The sequence below is a fragment of the Arvicola amphibius genome, chromosome 11 (genome assembly GCF_903992535.2).
Source record: "Arvicola amphibius chromosome 11, mArvAmp1.2, whole genome shotgun sequence".
NCBI classification, from domain to species: Eukaryota; Metazoa; Chordata; class Mammalia; order Rodentia; family Cricetidae; genus Arvicola; species Arvicola amphibius.
The window spans coordinates 20010318-20027904 of NC_052057.2; the positions used below are offsets into that span (position 1 = coordinate 20010318).

At 39.2% G+C, this 17587-nt stretch overlaps 2 protein-coding genes across 2 annotated transcripts in view; one reads left to right on the top strand and one right to left on the bottom strand.

Annotated features, from left to right (window-relative positions):
* The window catches only part of Med12l (mediator complex subunit 12L), a 304160-nt gene that overhangs the window by 122479 nt on the left and 164094 nt on the right, over nt 1-17587 (bottom strand). The gene's annotated exons all lie outside the window — the stretch shown is intronic.
* The window catches only part of P2ry14 (purinergic receptor P2Y14), a 51853-nt gene continuing 49585 nt past the window's right edge, over nt 15320-17587 (top strand). The window contains exon 1 of the mRNA XM_038347259.1: nt 15320-15414. The gene's annotated coding sequence lies outside the window, so the exon portion shown is untranslated. The remainder of the gene's footprint in view (nt 15415-17587) is intronic.

The following is a 17587-nucleotide window of genomic DNA, read 5'->3' on the forward strand; positions in this document are numbered from 1 at the left end:
AATTTGGGCACCATCTCCACTATTCCTTAGGGTTTTAGCTGGAGTTATCTTTGTGGATTCCTGGGGATTTCTCTTGTGTCTGGTTTCTTGCTAGCCCCATAATGGCTCCCTCAATCAAGATACCTCTTTCCTTGCTCTCCATCTCTGTCCTTCCCCCATCAACTATCTTAAATCACAGTTTCGACTACCTTAGCAGAAGTCCTTATAATGTCACAGCATATGGAGTCACAAACACCACAGCATGACCTTTTAGACCTATGCCTGCACCACAGGGTACTCACAGTTCTTTCAATGCCATGCTGCCAGTCACGAGTCTACAAACAAGAGCTCCCCTCCTGTAAGGCTGCACACCAAGGTCAACATACCAGTTTTGCTTCTGGGAACTACCAGAGTTTATACTGGGCCTTGCCTTTAAGACTTCTGTGTCATTAACCCAGTGTGTTTCTCAATGACCAGTGGAGTCCTATTTGTATAGACCCCAGCACCTACAAACACATGCCCTACTATAAACCAAATGCCAACAAACTCTTTCTAAAAATAACTTTCTTAACACTTACATACCTTGGACTAGTAGGATAGCTCAGTGGGCAAAGGTGTGTGTGTGTTCAGGTTTGCCCGACTAATGGAATCCCACATCCCATAAGGTGGCAGCGGAGAACCAACTCTTAACAGCTGCCTGACCTCCACACACATGTTGTAGCATGGTTAAGCATGCACGTACACACCTCTGCACACACACACACACAGGTTAAAAACATTAAACAAGTCAAAACTGGATACTATGTGATTAAAATTAATTCATTAGTACATTCATACTAATCTAAACAGTCAACACCAGAGACTGAAATTATGAAATGTTAAAAGGCTAGGAAAAAGAATAAGGTCTACAATACTCATAAGAACAAGTCTCCAAAAGAGTAATGGGGATGAGGAAATGTGCACCTAAACTCAATGCAGCAACTGGAAAAAGGCTGGGACAGTACAATAGCAATAAGACTGTTTTCACGCTTTTTAAAAAAGCTTATGAAATACATAAAGTTAAGAATGATACGTAAAACCAAAAAAAAAAAAAAAAAGAATGGTACGTAAGAGGATGGAGACATGGCTCAACGGGTAAAGGGCTCACACTGCAAACATGAGAACGTCAGGTCAGATCCCCTGCACACATGTAGAAAGCCAGGCACAGCAGTGCATGTGTGAGCCACCTCAGCAGAGGCAGCACCAGAACAATCCCTAAGGTTCACTGCTCAGTCAGGCTAGGGAATCAATGACTTCTAGGCTCGCAGAAAGAAGCGTGAGGGAAGAAGATGAAGAAAATACTGCACACTGAGTTCAGGCTCTGCATGATGAGCCTGCATGTCCACCCATGTACACACACACACACACACACACACAGAGAGAGAGAGAGAGAGAGAGAGAGAGAGAGAGAGAGAGAGAGAGAGAGAGAGAGAGAGAGAAACAGAGACACACATGCACAGAGACAGAGAGCAAGAGAGCGAGAGCAAGAGAGAGAGAGAGAGCAAAAGAGAGAGAGGCAGAGAGAAACTGACCACGCACAAGGCTGGTAATACAGCTCATTAATGAAGCAAATGTTTAGCTTTTCAAGAGAGCCTAAGTTTGATTCCAAGCACTGCTGACACCCCTCCCCCCACCCACACACCAAATAATCACAAGAAATTAGACTTTTGAGTGAGAAACAAGATGGACATTTATAGAATCGGAATGTAAAAGAAAAGCTACTTTGGGCTGTGGATGATAGGCCAGATCAGAACTGACTGGAAACAATAACACACATATTTTGGGATTATGTGTGTTAAAATCTGTCTGTTTGTAGTAAGAATTCACGAGGGATGTTTATATATAACCAGTCTTATTATTAACAAGGCAGGGCCCTGCCTGGAAACTGTACAAGAGAAAGGAATAGTATGTGACCCTGAGCATGTCCAGTTGGGCGGGGTGAGGGGGTGGGAAGCTTTGAGAAAAAAATAAACAAGGGTGAACTTGAATGTCACAATTCCACAAAAGGAAATGGGAACATGTCAAGGGAACAAAAATTCTTTAACACAATTCCAAACATCATAGATAAACAAAAAGTAAATACTCGTTATTCTAACTTTTTTTTTTCCTTTTTGAGGATGAGTGTCTCAAAGAAAGCAACCATGCCCTCTCTTATTTTATATTTTATATTTTATTTATATAATATGTTAATTAAAATGGAATTACATTGCTTTCCCTCCTCGGTTTCCTCCCTCTAGCCCTTCTTAGCTACTCGTCCACAAACCGCTAAAGTCCCTCCTTAGGTCAGTATCCTAAGTGAGCTAGGGTCTAAACAGAGAGTTCTCAGTATAAAAAATTAAAATGGGTAAGAAATCTCGAAAAAAAATTCATTATTCTTAACAATTAGAGATCACATCTTACCAAGTCAGATGGCTAAAATAACTGAACGCCTGCAATAAACGCTGTTGATGTGGAGGGGCAGCAGGCACCTTCACTCACTGCTGCCCACGGAAATCAGTATGGAGAGCCTTTCAAAACAAAAACTAAAACTCACATGGCATATGTCCAAAGGACTAGGCATCCTACTCTGCAGACACTTGCTGAGCCATGTTCACTGCTGCTCTACTCACAAGAGCAAGCAAGCAGAAACACCCTAAATATCCCTCAATAGATGAATGGATACTGAAAATGTGTTACATTCACAAAGGAATATTATTAGGCAGTAAAGAGAAATGACATTTACAAATAAATGGATATACCTGGAAGAGATTATATCAAGCAAGAAATAGTTATTTTATTAGCAATTATGTTAAATTGCCCCCGTGCCAAGTATAGAAATAAATCCAAGTTATTTCTATTGTTAAATATTATAAGATACTTAATTTTATAAGCATATGTATATATAATCAATATCAAACTAAAATGCTTTTCAAGCAATGAGAGACTTTAAACTCCAACAGGAAAAAAATGTATAGCAACTAATCTTTCCATTTACTCGTAAGCACAAAATGCCCAGTATTAACATTATGGAAAACAATATGGAGAAAAGATCAATTTGAATCCTCCATGGAAATATTTCTGGATTGCTCACAAATCTGGCCATATTTCCATAAGCTTCATACTCCAAGATGACCAGACCTGGTAACGAATCAACTGCACATATAAATTTGGTACGCCAAGATTTTCTTGCCAAGAAGCAGTAAGAACAGCAGACAAGGGAAAATCATGTTTATGTCATCCACACCATCTAGTGCATGAAAAACCAGAAAAAAAAAAAAAAAAAAAAAAAAAAAAAAAAAAAAAAAAAAAGCTGAAAAGCTGTAATTGGGACTGGGTACCTCTATTCCAAGACTGTGCAGTCTGCAAGGCATGACATGTACTTGTCATCTTGTCATCTAATTTCTCAGAAGGCTGAGGCAGGAGGATTGCTACAAATTTCAGGCAATCCTCAGCCCCTTACTGAGTTCAAAGTCAACCAGGTCTAAATAGTGGAACCTTAGCTGAAAACAAGCAACTAAATAAAACTGAAGGCAAAATAAATATGCTCCAAAACCCAACAGTGGAACATCAACATATTCAACAAATTTCAAGGGTTAGAGTATTTCAAGTTGTCAGATTAGGGATAACCAACCACTAAGGCTAACAAGCTATTTTCTCTAAACTAAAACAATCCTTCCTGAAGGGAGGATAATTAAGACCAAGATATACATAATGAGTAAAAGAAACAAGATTCATAAAGTTAAGAGGAAAAAAGACAGAGAAAGAGAGAAAGAGAGAGAGAAAGAGAGAGAGAGAGAAAGAGAGAAAGAAAGAAAGAAAGAAAGAAAGAAAGAAAGAAAGAAAGAAAGAAAGAAAGAAAAAATGCCCTACCACCCCTGCCTTACATCCTACCAGAAGACCTGCAGCCACACCTAATGAAGCAGACCTAGGCGGTCTACCGGTGGTCTCCCTCCACTCCTCCTCCGCTAGTCCCCTAGTCCTGCTTCTTCAAACAGCCTTCCCTCTTATCCCATTTCCCTTGATTTGAGGCTGGCCACAGAACCCCAACCCTACTTCCTACCAGAGACCCTATAACCACGGCAGCTGCAAGAATCCATACTGCCCTCCCGTCTCCATCCCAGTCCTACTAACACCCCCCCTTAGTCTAGCTCCCTTTCTTCGTGGCTCCCCACAGCTCTAAGTAGGCATGCTGCCTACCTGTGCCACATCCTTATCATAAAAACACAAATAAAATGAAAAGGCAAGAAAGGATAGCCCAACCCACACACATCCACCAGTCCTATAAATACATTCCCCAGTGCACATTATCTAGATCAGCTCCAGGACACAGACCATTAAAGAACAATGAAATTTTATCAGAGTTCAAGGAGTTTAAATAAACTTACAAGCAACTCAGTGAACTGGAGAATACATCTAAACACCTGAGTGATGCCAGGAAAAAGAAAAACATACCACTGAATGAGACAATGAAGACAATCTAGGATTGGAAAACTGGATACAACAAAGATGGATTTTGAAGAAAACTCAAGATGAAAAGGAGAACCTCAAAAATCCAATTAGAAATTTATGGGAAAGTCATACATACAGTGGATCAAATAGAAGAAAGAGTATTCGAAATTGAAGATAAAGTAGAATTAGAAGACACCAGCAAAGAATATGAAAAAAATTAAAAATACACAATAGGAACTGCAGGATAAAAACCCAATATCAAATTACAGGCATCAATGAAGAAGAATCCAAAGTCAATGGTATAGATCAGATATTCAACAAGATCATGGAGGAAATACTTCCCAGAGTTAAGTAAAGACAATCCCACACAGATGTAAGCAGCACACAGAACACCAATTAGAACTAGAAAAGAGTTTCACCACAGCCTCTTACAATGAAAATACCATAGATACATAACAAAGGAGTTTAGAAAACCGCAAGAGAAAAAACACAGTCTTATATAAATAAAGAAAAATAACATCAGAATGATAACTGATTTCTCAAAGGAAAATTTAAAAAATAGAATACCCTGAAGCAATGTACTTCAAGTTCTAAAAACCATGGATGCCAATGCAGGGACTGTGCCCAGAAAAACTGTCAGCCCTAATTGAAGAAAGAAAACGTTCTATGATGTAAACAGACAAGAATCGATGCTCACCAAACAAAGCCTACAGAGAATCCTGAAAAGAATTCTTCTTAGTGAAGAGAAAGATAATCATTGTCCAAAGACTATAGAAAAACAATTGATGATGATATAATTACTGGAACCTAAAGTAGAACACAAACAACAGAATAAGAAAGTGACTATAATCAGCAAGCATCTTTCAAAAACAAAATAAATATTAATGGCCTAATCTTTTAATGAGTTAAGAACAAAATCTGTCTGTTGTCTATATGAAACTTGCCTTAACTTTAAATAGAGGCAGCAGTTAAAACAAAAGGGTATAAAAAAGTATTTCAAGCAAATGGGACCAAGAAGTGAACAGATGCAACTGTCCTGTTATCTGATGAAAAAGATTTTGAAACTAATCCAAAGAAATGAAGAAATAGATTTTATTTTTATCAAGGGAATAATTAACTAAGGCGACATTATACTCCTAAACATATATACAGCAAACTCCAGAATATTAGTTTCATAAAAAATGTTATTGATGATATATTTGACTTAAAGATATAGATAAACTCCAACTCAGTAATAGTAGGTGATTCGCTGTCCCACTTTCCGCAACAGACAGGTCTTCTAGACAAAAATAAAACAGAGAAATGACATAAAATTGGCCCCAAATGGATCATTTAAATAAGACTTAAAGACAAAGAACTCACACAATTATTATTAGATACAAAAAAGACCTATTGACAAAGTTCAGTGCCTCCAACATAAAAAAAGATACACACACACACACGTGTACACACACACACACACACACACACACACACACACACGAATCCACAGCCAGCATCATCCTAAGTGGAGAAAAGCTTGAAGGAATCCCATTTAAATTAGAAACCAGATAGAGCTGTCTCTATCCATACTCCTTTTCCAGTATAGGGCCTAGAATATTAACTAATGCAATAAAAAAAGAAGTTACAGGGTACAAATAGAAAAATACATAAAAATCCCCTGAATTACACCAGAAAACTAAAAATTATCAACAACTTCAGCAAAGTGGAAGGATAAAAATCAGCTCACAAAATTGGGTCTCCTTTCTATATACCAGTCACACACCAATAAGGAGATCGTGGCAACTCTCCTTTCACAGGGGCTGCCAAGAGACTGAAGTACCTAGGGATAAACCTGTGCAAATACGTAAGAGACCTCTACTACGGCAACATTAAATCTCTGAAGAAAGAGACTGAGAAAGACACTAGAAATTGGTAAGATTCCTCAGGCTCATGGCCTGGAAGAATCAATGTTGTGTTTATAGATACAATAAAATTCCACAGCGCTCTTCACAGGGAAAAACACGCTAAAATCCTGTGGAACCACAGCAGATCCCAAATAGCCAAAGCAATCCTGGGCAAAGGACTGGTGATGGAGAGATTACCACTCCAGATTTCGCAATCTAATGCAGAAATAAAGTAATGAAATTAATATGTTATTAGCAAACTACAGTGCAGGAAAAAGGGACAAAATGGAAGATTAACATTAACATAAGAGACTACAGTCATCTGATATTGACAAAGATGTCAAAAACACACACTGGAAAAAAGAAAGTATCTTCAACAAGTAGTGCTGGGGTTCCACATATAGAAAAATGAAACTAGACCTGTACCTATCACCTGGCACACAAAATTGGCCCCAAATGGATCATTCATCTCAATATGAAATCTGATAGGTTGCAATTAGCAGAAGAAAATATATGCACTATTCTCAATAGCTGTCTGTGTGATGTAGCTCTCACACCCCATCAGGTAGCTTGTTATGCTAGAAGGACATCACATCAGAAACTCCACTCCGGTTCAGAGAAAGGGACTCTGTCCTGGCACTTCTAACTCACTCCCAGGAGGCAGCAAATCTCACATCATCTAAGATCACCCTCACGGGGACTTCAAAGGTGCCGCATGTACTCACCCTCAACACCACTGACAAGGGCTCTGAGCAACTAGATGTTTCTCCCATGGGATGTTTCTTCAGTGTTTTTGCAACTATATCATAAATTCCACCTGGTGAATTTCTAAATGATAAAGTAACATTATGGAATCGCAAATGAAAGATCCTTGCCCTTTCTCTAATCCTATCTTTTTTTTTAATGACTGTTTGCTTTCAAACTAATGTTTGATTCTTTTTCTGTTGTCTTTATGAATATTTGAATATATTCACATTCTTGTCTGATCTGAATAAAAGAAAATGTCTGATCTTTAAATCTAATTTTAATTTCATTTACTTTTAGCTAGAGATAACCAAATATTGGGTTAATCCTTTTTATCTAAATTATACAAAAGACATCAATATCTAATAATAAAAGTTCATGTTTTATACCTTAAAATACTGGTGTTTCTTGATTTAATTTACATCTGAAATGAATGTTCTATAGTACAAGTATCCAGGAGTAAAAACAATATTTTTTTTAACAATTAATGAAACAATATTGTATTTTAATAAAAAAGAGACACTACTACAGTAGAGTTAACTCCTCTAAAATTCCCATTTCTAACCATTTAAATACATGCAAAACAGCACATCAAGTACAAATTAGTATAAATACAGGGGAAATTATATGGTCAATCCTGTCTAAAATTTTTAAATTTCAACCTCATTAAAATAGATATATTTTGGTTATTTTAAAGATTCAGTTCTTCTGTTATCTTTATTCCATCAAGTCAAACTGTGTTTTTGATTTACTTAATTTTAGGTAATCTGTGTCACATGTAAATGTTATATCAGATACAGAATTTGTAAAAAATTGTTTAGATCCAGATCATAATGACTGACAGCTTTGCTATAATCCAGGAGTTTTTTTAATGACCTTTTCCAGCTCTTCCTCTCTCCCAAAGACTGCTATCCTGCCTACTCTCAGCCTCCTCTAACTCAGATCCTAGGAAAAAGCTGCCTAGCTATGAGGGAGCTTATAATATTTAATAAATAATATTTGGCCTACAAGGGAACTGTGAATGAAAACTCCTGAGAGAGGGGGAAAGGCCGTGTCTGCTGTGAAAGAATATTCTGGAAGCAATCTGGGACTGCAGGGACATACTGGCTGGTCAGAATTTCATACTGTGGCATGGCTGGAGTGCACTGGTGCAGAGGCTCGTTCCCTTCCATTGGGCTAAGCTCTAGCTCTCTGGAACAGCCATCCTTTGCCATGCTGTGTCAGAGCTAACGTCTTGTGACAATAGAATAAATGTGATAATAGCCTTTTAGAATCTAATGACTTAGAAGGCAACTAGTTTCTATCAATCCCTAAAAGCTAAGGGCGCTAGCAGGCAGCATCTTGGGTCTATAGAAAAGTTACCCTTCTCTTCTACCTGCCTCTCTTGTGTAACTGCCAATGAACTCGCCCTGATTTATGACTTTCTCTGTTCTGTAAAACCATAAAAACCTAATAAAACTTCTTCCACGTTGAAACAAGAATATGGGTAATCTAAATCTGTGCTCCTGAGCTATGGCCACTCAAAATGGGTTCAAAATACACTCTTTCTGAGGAGAAGGAAGAACAGGAAGTGAAGGAGGAGGAGGAGGAGGTAGAAACAGAAACTTCTTCTGCAGCAGATGGAATGTCTTTAGTTCTAAAAATATTTACTTCATGGAAATGTGCCATTAACACAGGAAATAGACAAGATGAGCATGTCCATTTCCACTTCCACAGACATTAACTCAGAAATGAATTTATGAGATAAGCAAGGAATGATCCCTGAAGCTAAAGTCTGAGCTGCAGGCTCATGCACAGTCACCGTGAGCCTCATGTGCACGCACAGTCACTAAGGAACGGGCTGACCAGCAGAACTGTCATGACGTCTTTATTTTGAAGGGTTATGAAGCAGAAATGTCACTGTTTGATGTCAGCATGTTTTCTACTTTCTTTTACTAGAGTTTGACCGAATTCATTTGCCCACCACCCTTTAGCCTTTCTTTGTTTCCCCTCCCATTACTATGATCCTCCTCATCCCCCTTCTGCATTGCCATGCATATACATAAATGGGCTTTTATATATGTAAATAATTCTAAGACCCACAAATGAGAGAAAACAGGATTATTTTCCTTCTATGGGCAAATTATTTCATTTAATATAATGATCTCAAGTCATATCAGTGTTCCAACAACAGAATTTTACTCATCTTTATTGTGAACAAATTTATACTGATTACATTATCAATCATCTTCCTATATGCTATCTACTTTTTTATATATCTATCCATCTATAATCACATTTTCCCTGTACATTCATTTGCTGATAAAATTCCCGGCTGATTCAATCACTCAACTACTGGGAATGTACAGTTGTCTTGGGGCATGATTGGCCGTGATGGCTTAGAGTCCTCCAGTTACCTTGGAACATGATGGGCCATGTTGGTTTAGAGTCCTTAAGGTCCATATCCATAAGTGATGTGGCAGAGCCATGCCTAGTTCAACATTTAGCTTTGTTTAAGAACTTTTCTATTGATTTAGAGTATCTGCAACAGTTTTTATCCCCTCTGGCAATGCTAAAGGGTTCTCTTTTCTCCACATTTTCGGCAACATTTTATTTTCTTAAGGGCAGTTCATTTCATTTCTATTTCTCTTTTCAACTTACTGAATGTTTCTTCATAGGTAATTTTGAACTTGTTCTGAATAGAATTGCTTTCTTCGTTTCCTCCTTCATACGTCAATGTTATATATAAAAAAAAGCTACTGATTTTCATTTGTTGATTTTGCATCCTGCTTCTTTGCTGAAGGTGTTTTCCAGCTCTGGCTGTCTTTAGGTCTCTACTGCAGATAATAATATCATCAAAAATATGTATGATTTAAAGTCTTCCTTTATTATTTGCATCAATTACTTTAAATGTACTCTTGGGACATTTAGAATTAAATCATCAACTTCATTTATCAACGGAACATAGCATTAAAGAAAATGCTAATAGCATGCATACCATAATAAATATTATGACTTCATACCCCTCGCCAAAAAAAGAAATTCACAACTGTCCAAAATGCAGGCAATAACTGGCTGTGGGGTGCCTAACCCAAACTGATAAATACAACCCAGACACCTATGTCTCTGTAAACCCTGCAGAGGTAGAAACAGAAAGAGTATAAGAGTCAGGGGACCAGGGTGTCTGCTTCATGGCTACACAGGATGGAAAAGCTGCACCTATGAAATAAGAACAGTAGGGTTGTCTAAACTTTAAGACCCAAACAACACAACACCAGCTGCCAGGTCAATGGGGAAGGATGAAATCTCACACAAAGCCCTACTCCCAGATGAAGAACTACAGGCAGTTAACGACTGCTGAGGGAGGGACAATTAGTCTCCTCCTGGGATGAGCCCTTAAAACACAAACATGAAAAACACTAAGTGAACTCAACACGGTACATTTACATAGTTATGTACGTTTAGCAACAGTAAGGAAAAGGAAGAATGAATTAGAGCATGAAGTGTTAGTGGCAGGAAGAAAACGTGAGGACATCTTTTCAGTTACTACTAACATTAACACCGCGATAGCTATTTACTAACATACTGGTGACATGTGTTCCGCGAGTTTCCAGAAATAACCCAGCCATAGGTGAACATCATGTGACTCCAGAATCATATGCAGTGATGGGAGCAAAACCAATGAAGCAGGACACAGCAGGAAGTGACTCAGGGAAGCCAGGCTTAATTCTCTCTTAAGCCCCTCAGGGAATTCTCCAGACAGTTTGGGTTATGATCGTTAATGAGCGATGCCATGAATTTATTTTCCTTGCAAATATTTATTTGAGCAGGATATAACAGGCTATACCCTACCGTTCCTCTGGGCAGCTTGGGCCACTGGGAAATCCTGGGCTCTAGAGAGTGGCTATTAGCAGACAGTATCCTTCTATAGACAATCCAGAGGCCAATCTCTGGCTGCTGCTGTGAGACACTGTAACCAGCAACACATTTGTGTCAACGAGAGTTAAGTAGGAACGTGCACACAAGAAGGCACTATGCACTTGGACTTCACCTTATACGTGTGCCCTGGGAAAATAAGGCAGACTCTCTGGGGATCTGTTTTCTCTTGCACAACAACTGCCCCTTCATAAAGTATCCGAAGAATTGTTTCCAGAGTAGACTATCTAGGCTTCTCACAGGAGTCATCAGAGAATTCTTTCCTTCCTCTGATGCTAGTTCTGAATCTCAGAGACTATGTATGGCTCACTGCGAAGAGGAGGGCCACAGGCTCCTCTTTGCTTCAGCTACCTGGAGCCATGTTAGGAAAAGTCAATTGCCATCATGGCCTCGGCCCCCACGAGCCTCAAGATTTTCATTCGCTATATTTGGCCTTGGGTTTAGGAATTTAAAATAACAAGCTCCTTGTGGATTCAGAAATGGTCATTCCCACACTACGGTATCATCCCTCCAGTAACTGCACAGGGGCATGGCAAAGGAGCTTGGGAGTCCCTTGTTCTCATCTTTCCTATGCGTGTGTGTGCGTGTGTGTGTGTGTGTGTGTGTGTGTGTGTGTGTGTGTATGTGTGTGTGTGCGCGCGCGCACGTGTGTACATGTATGCAGGGCTTGGTTCAGGAAAAAGAATTGTTCACATTCCACTTACTATACAGAAAAGCATACCATGATTTTTTTGTCCTGAGCTTTTCTGTCAGTTTGTATATTTTTGTGGTGTATCAGTCTTTCTCTTTTTAGGACAGAACCAAGAAAAATGAAAACATAAATGATATCTTTTGAAAATATTTGTTTGGACTCTGCAATTGGCAAATTATTTTTTATTTGCAGCTAGATTTGACCTCTCACAGAATTAATACAGTAGAAAAATTTCAGTTATTAAATGACTTGGTGGGTTCACTGCTAGGGAGAATGCTTGATGGAATAGAAGAATAAAACCTGGCAATTAATTATTCAGACTTAAGGTCACTTGGCACGAGCACATCACCGTCTTTATTTCTGGCTCCCAGAGTAAGAGGGGGTGGAAAGACCTCAGTTTCAATGGGGTCGCCTTTTTGACATTTCTTCACATATGCCAAGGACCAATAAAGGAAAGCAGGCAAAACTTAAAATGTTCCATTTCAAGTTGTAACTGTCTGGATTCACCTGGGAAGAGACCTCAACGAGTCTAGCATGAGAACCCAGTCCCAACAGATACAGTTATAAAACACTCTTACACCTAAGACGCAGGGTACATTTCAGATGAGGGGGCAGAAAGATCCTAGGAGTAGGAAGATCATGGAGTTTGCTCTGAGACTGTGTTTCCTATTAATGCCAGCATCTCATTAATACGACTGCCTAAACATGAGCTGAGCAAGGACAATAACAATAAACTTACCAAAATGAATGAGGAAAAACCCACGAGACTCAACTCTACACAAAGAACTACAGGAAACTAAGGAATACAGCAGGTGGGATGAATAATCTTCCCTAGGGAGGAATACACCAACCGATTACCCACTACCAAACGGCCAGCCCTAGAAACATACATATGAGTAACATTATAGAGATTAACCAGATTGTATTTACAAATATATATGTAAATACATACATGCTAATGAAATTAATTAATGAAAAAAGAGAGTGTGAATTTGAAAGATAGCAAGGAGGAGAGTACAGGAGAGTTTAGGACAGAGGTTCTCAATCTATGGGACACTAACTTTTTGGGGCTCAAATGAACCTTTTATTGGCGCTGCACATCAAATATCCTGCATATCAGATACTTTACATTACAACAGAAGCAAAACTACAGTTATAAAATAGAAACGAAATAATTTTATGGGAAGGGTCAACACAACATGTATTTAAGGGTTGCAACATTAAGAAGGTTGAAACACACTGGTTTAGAGGGAGAAAAAGAAAGGGAAAATTATGTAGCTATATTGTAATCTCAAAAAAAAAAAACCTCCTCAAATTCCATCTCCAGAGAATTTTTTTCTGTTGTTTTACTTTTTTTTTATTCTTCTCTCATTTATTACATCCTGATCACAGTTTTCCCTCTCTCCACTTGCCCCTGTACCCTCCACATCCCTAGATCCACTCCTCTTCTCTTTCTTTTCAGAACAGAGCAGGTGTCCCAGGGCTGTCACCTGAACACAAAGGATAAAAGAGGCAGCTGTCTGTTGGTGAGTTGGGTATAATTAAGAGACATGTAAAGTGTCTGGCAAACTTATATTATGAACTAACTAGTGGCTTAAGACTGTCTTAGAATAATTCACTGAGCTTGACACCTATTCTATATGCTTTTCCAAACTTGTGTTTTATTTTGAACTAAAAAAAAAAAAAAAAACAAAAGAGTAATCAGAATAATAATTTATAGAATCCAAGTCTCGTTCATGGGGTCCGTGTGTTTTTTCACATATCCTTGAATTCTAGTTTCATTTCTGTCACTGTGATTAAAAACCCATCAAAAGGCAATGGGAGGGGGGGTTGTTTGGCTTATAATTCCAGGCTGCAATCTGTCAGTGAGAGGAAGTCAGCTCTGGAGCTTGAGACAGCTGGTCACATCACGTCCACAGTCAAAAAGAGAGAAATGAACGGTTCCTCTTCTACGCATTCATACAGTTCAAGGCCTGCTGCCTAGGGAATCGCGCTAACCGCAGTGGCAGAGTCTTTCTGTATCAGGTACCTTAAGCCCATCCCACCTCCCACTTCTGATAGTGCTCTCCTCTGTTTCTGTGCTTCTCTCCTTCCCTTCCACTCCCTTGCTCCCTGCCCTTCTGAACATATCTACGGAGTTGATTAACTGACTTTGATGTGGGCTTCCAGGATCCAGGTTTGGATCTATTTTTGATTGCAGAGCCAACTTTGGTCCTATGTGCGATTTTCTTGATCTCTAACATTTACCTGCTCTTATTTTTATCCAGGCTAGAGTGTTTTTTCTACTCATGATGAATACATACATTAGTGTTGGGCATTTTTCTTTTTTCTTTATCTGCATGTAGTGTCATTAACTCCCTTTGGGTTCCTGCTTTAGCTATAACTACCACATTTCAATACAATGTTTACTTGTTTCACATATTTGCCTTTCATTAAGTTAAAAATATTTTCTAATGTCCCATAACAATCATTTCACTTTTAATCCATTTTTGTCTGCAAATGTAAAAACGTATTCCTTGAGAACGAGTGAAGTTCATACTGTCATATATTTATAAATCTATATTGAAAATCTAACATCTGACTGGTGTTTAAGCCCTTTATAATTAATGATTATTAATACAGTCATGTTCAAATTAACCATCTTTAAAATTGTTTCCTATTGGCTCCATCTGTTCTTTCTTCCCCTTTGACTCATTCTGTCTACATTCATATCAATTAAGCATATTTCATGATTTAAAAAAGCTTTACCAGTCACCAGAAACTTTTTTAAAATTCTCAAGCCTCCCCAGTGTTGGATAAGCAGTTCAGGGTACCTGGGGAGAGATGCCCCCAGCCCGCTGGGCTGCAGCTGCTTTCGTCATTTCAGAGCTGCAGGGACACGGTTTCCATGCTGGGTGACTTTGCTGGGATACAGTGGCCCGTGTGTCACTCACTCATTCTCATCTCAGTAACCCTTGGCCCTTCGTCCTTTAAGTCACCCCAATAAACTCATCGTCCACTTAGCCAGACTCGGCGTGACTCATCCCCTTTGACTGCCATTAGTGCTTATCTGGGGTGAATAAATATTTAATGTCTTCCCAGGAAAAGCCACATAAAAAATGACGACAATATAAATGGGCCAAAATCCTGTGGCCTATTTTAGCTTTCTGAAGAACCTCCCCACCGACTTCCACAGTTGACACTTGCAGCAGCAGTGAACCAAGGCTCCTTCCCCCACACCCGCCACTAACACCCGCCCTCCTGTCCTCTCCAAGGCATTCATTCTGACTGCATCTCCCTGAAGGCTATGAATATTGATTATTCCCTCAACGATTTATCAGCTCTTTGTATTTCTTCCCTTTGAAAATGTCTAATTTCATTAGCCTGCTCCACATCAAGGTTTGTGTTTTGTATTTAATTATTGAGATTCCTTACAGCATCTAAGTATCACTCACATATCATACGTACAGTGGGCAGGGAATATTTTCTTACCCTCGGTGGGCTCTCTTCACTCTTGCTACTAGGTGTCGTTTGTACTGCAGACAATTTTTAATTCCATGGAAGATTTTATTAATTATATGTAATTCCATTGTCAATTCTTTAGATTATTTCCTATATTACTGGCTTCTTTTTTTCAGTAAACATGGGCCTATAACTTTACTATGAAGAAGTTTAAGCTGTATTTTCTTCAGTTTCGGAGTTCCAGGTCTTACTTGATGTCTGGGATTCACTCTGAATTGACTTTTGTGCAAGGTGAGGAATGGAGACATGTTTTCATTTGAGATCCTGTTTCCCCAGCGCCAGCCGAGGAGGCTGTCTTCTTTCGGGTGCATGTTTCTGAAATCTCTGCCAAAGACTAGGCAACTGTGCTTGTTAGTTTATTTGGGGGTCCTCTATGCCACCAGGGCCAGGCTGATTTCACACTATGGCTATGGACGACAGCTTGCAGTCCAGTACTGAGAAGTCTCTGCATTGTTCTTTCTACTCAGAATTGCTTTAGCTCTGGTAAATCTTTTGTACTGCCTTAAAAATATTAAGAAGCATGAGCCGGGTGGTGGTAGTGGTGGTGGTGCACACCTTTAATCCCAGCATTCAGGGGGGCAGAGTCAGGTGGATCTCTGTGAATCTGAGGCCAGTCTGGTCTATAAGAGCTAGTTCCAGGACAGGCTTCAAAGCTGCACAGAGAAATCCTGTCTCAAAAAAAAAAAAAAAAAAAAAAAAAAAAAAAAAAACCCACACACATTAAGAAGTCTTATTCTAGACAAAAGGCCACTGTAGTTTTGATGGAAATTGTATTTTAATCTATAGATTAAATGCTATAGTATAATCATTTTCACAATTCTGCCATTCCATCTGATAAATTCCAAAATCTGAAGAAACACATTTGGTCCCAAGTATTTCACATTAAGGATTATCAATTTATACAAAGCCTAAAGTCCCCAGAACAAACTCCGACATGACATTACTACAGACAACAAAGCTTATCCTGATGTTCCTTCATGTGTTCTACTAATCCATGGCACTCCAGGATTTCTCTCTCTCTCTCTCTCTCTCTCTCTCTCTCTTCCTCCCTTCCTCCCTTCCTCCCTCCCTCTCCCCTTCTCACTAATATCACCCTGGTTAGTTTTTTATTTTTTATTTTTGGCATAAAAAGTTTCTTTTCTTGTGGCACATGTCCATACAATTATCAAAAGCTGTAACTAATGGGTCCAGACACTGGGGTGAGCTGAAGAAATCCAACACCTGCCTGAAAGATACTCCTCCGGGAATAAGGACAGAAGCTTTCAAACAGTGAAGCAGGGATGCTGACAGTCAGTGAAGTTTCTAAACTACCTGGATGCTTTTGAGAATATTGGTTCCCTAGTCAAAAACACCATAGTTCTAAATTAGACTTTTCTGAAGCAGGATCTTAACAGATCATGTAAAGCTGAGCCTTAGCGGATACACCTAAATCACAGCTCCTGCATCTATGACTTAGGAACTGTCTCCAAAGAGACAGAAAACCAGAAATCTACTGTGAAACACAATATTCTAAGTGGCTGGAGGGAAGAAAAAAGAAGGGCGAAAGTGTTGTAGGTGCATTTCAATTTTAAAAGTATATAAAAATGTTTCTAAAGATCATAAGCTTATAACACAAGACAGTTAACACATGAGCCTGCTGGGTATACTTCATACATAGTTATAAGAAATCTGCCGTGCTCCCTGGAAAACATGACAGCCAGTTACACATAGTAACTGTGGCCATTAAAAGAGCTAGGGAGACCAGCATGGGAGTCTAACTTACTAAGTATAAGTGAGTAAGCGGAAATTGGATCATCCAAAGACCTAACATGACGAGGCAGCAGGTTCAGACATTGCACAGAAAGAAAAGTCACAAGAGCAGCCCTTGCCTTCTTATCAGGAAGGCTCTCTGAGCAAGTCCTGCCAAAGATAGCCTGTCTTGAAACACGTGGTCTTAAGAACACAAGACAGATAATGTATATAAATTCTTCCCCAAGTACATAGATGTTCATCTTCTATTGTCCTAGGGTTGTTTTGACTGTGAAAAGGACCCAGAAGGAAGGAAGTGCTCCTAAGTGTTGGTGTGTCTGTGCCTAGACCCAAGCTTTGTATGCAGGCTTTCCTTCTGAGAACTCAGCACAGTGCCTCCTATCTCCTTGCCCTCCCACCCCCAACTAAAACTGCATGACTGGTTCACAGTTGATATTTTCCTGTGTGCAGTGCATTAGTTAGGTGGTGTTTCAGCCCCTAGGTTGCTAGGATGAAATTGGTTTGTAACCCCTGAAATTGGACTCTGATAAAGTGAAGTCAGAGATGCAAAAGGGTAAGACCAGAACACAGAGTCTGGGAGCTATTCTGATGCAGTTCAAATATCAATTCTAGGGGCCGTGAAACCCGGGTGAGGGAGGGAACAGCAGTGAAGCCT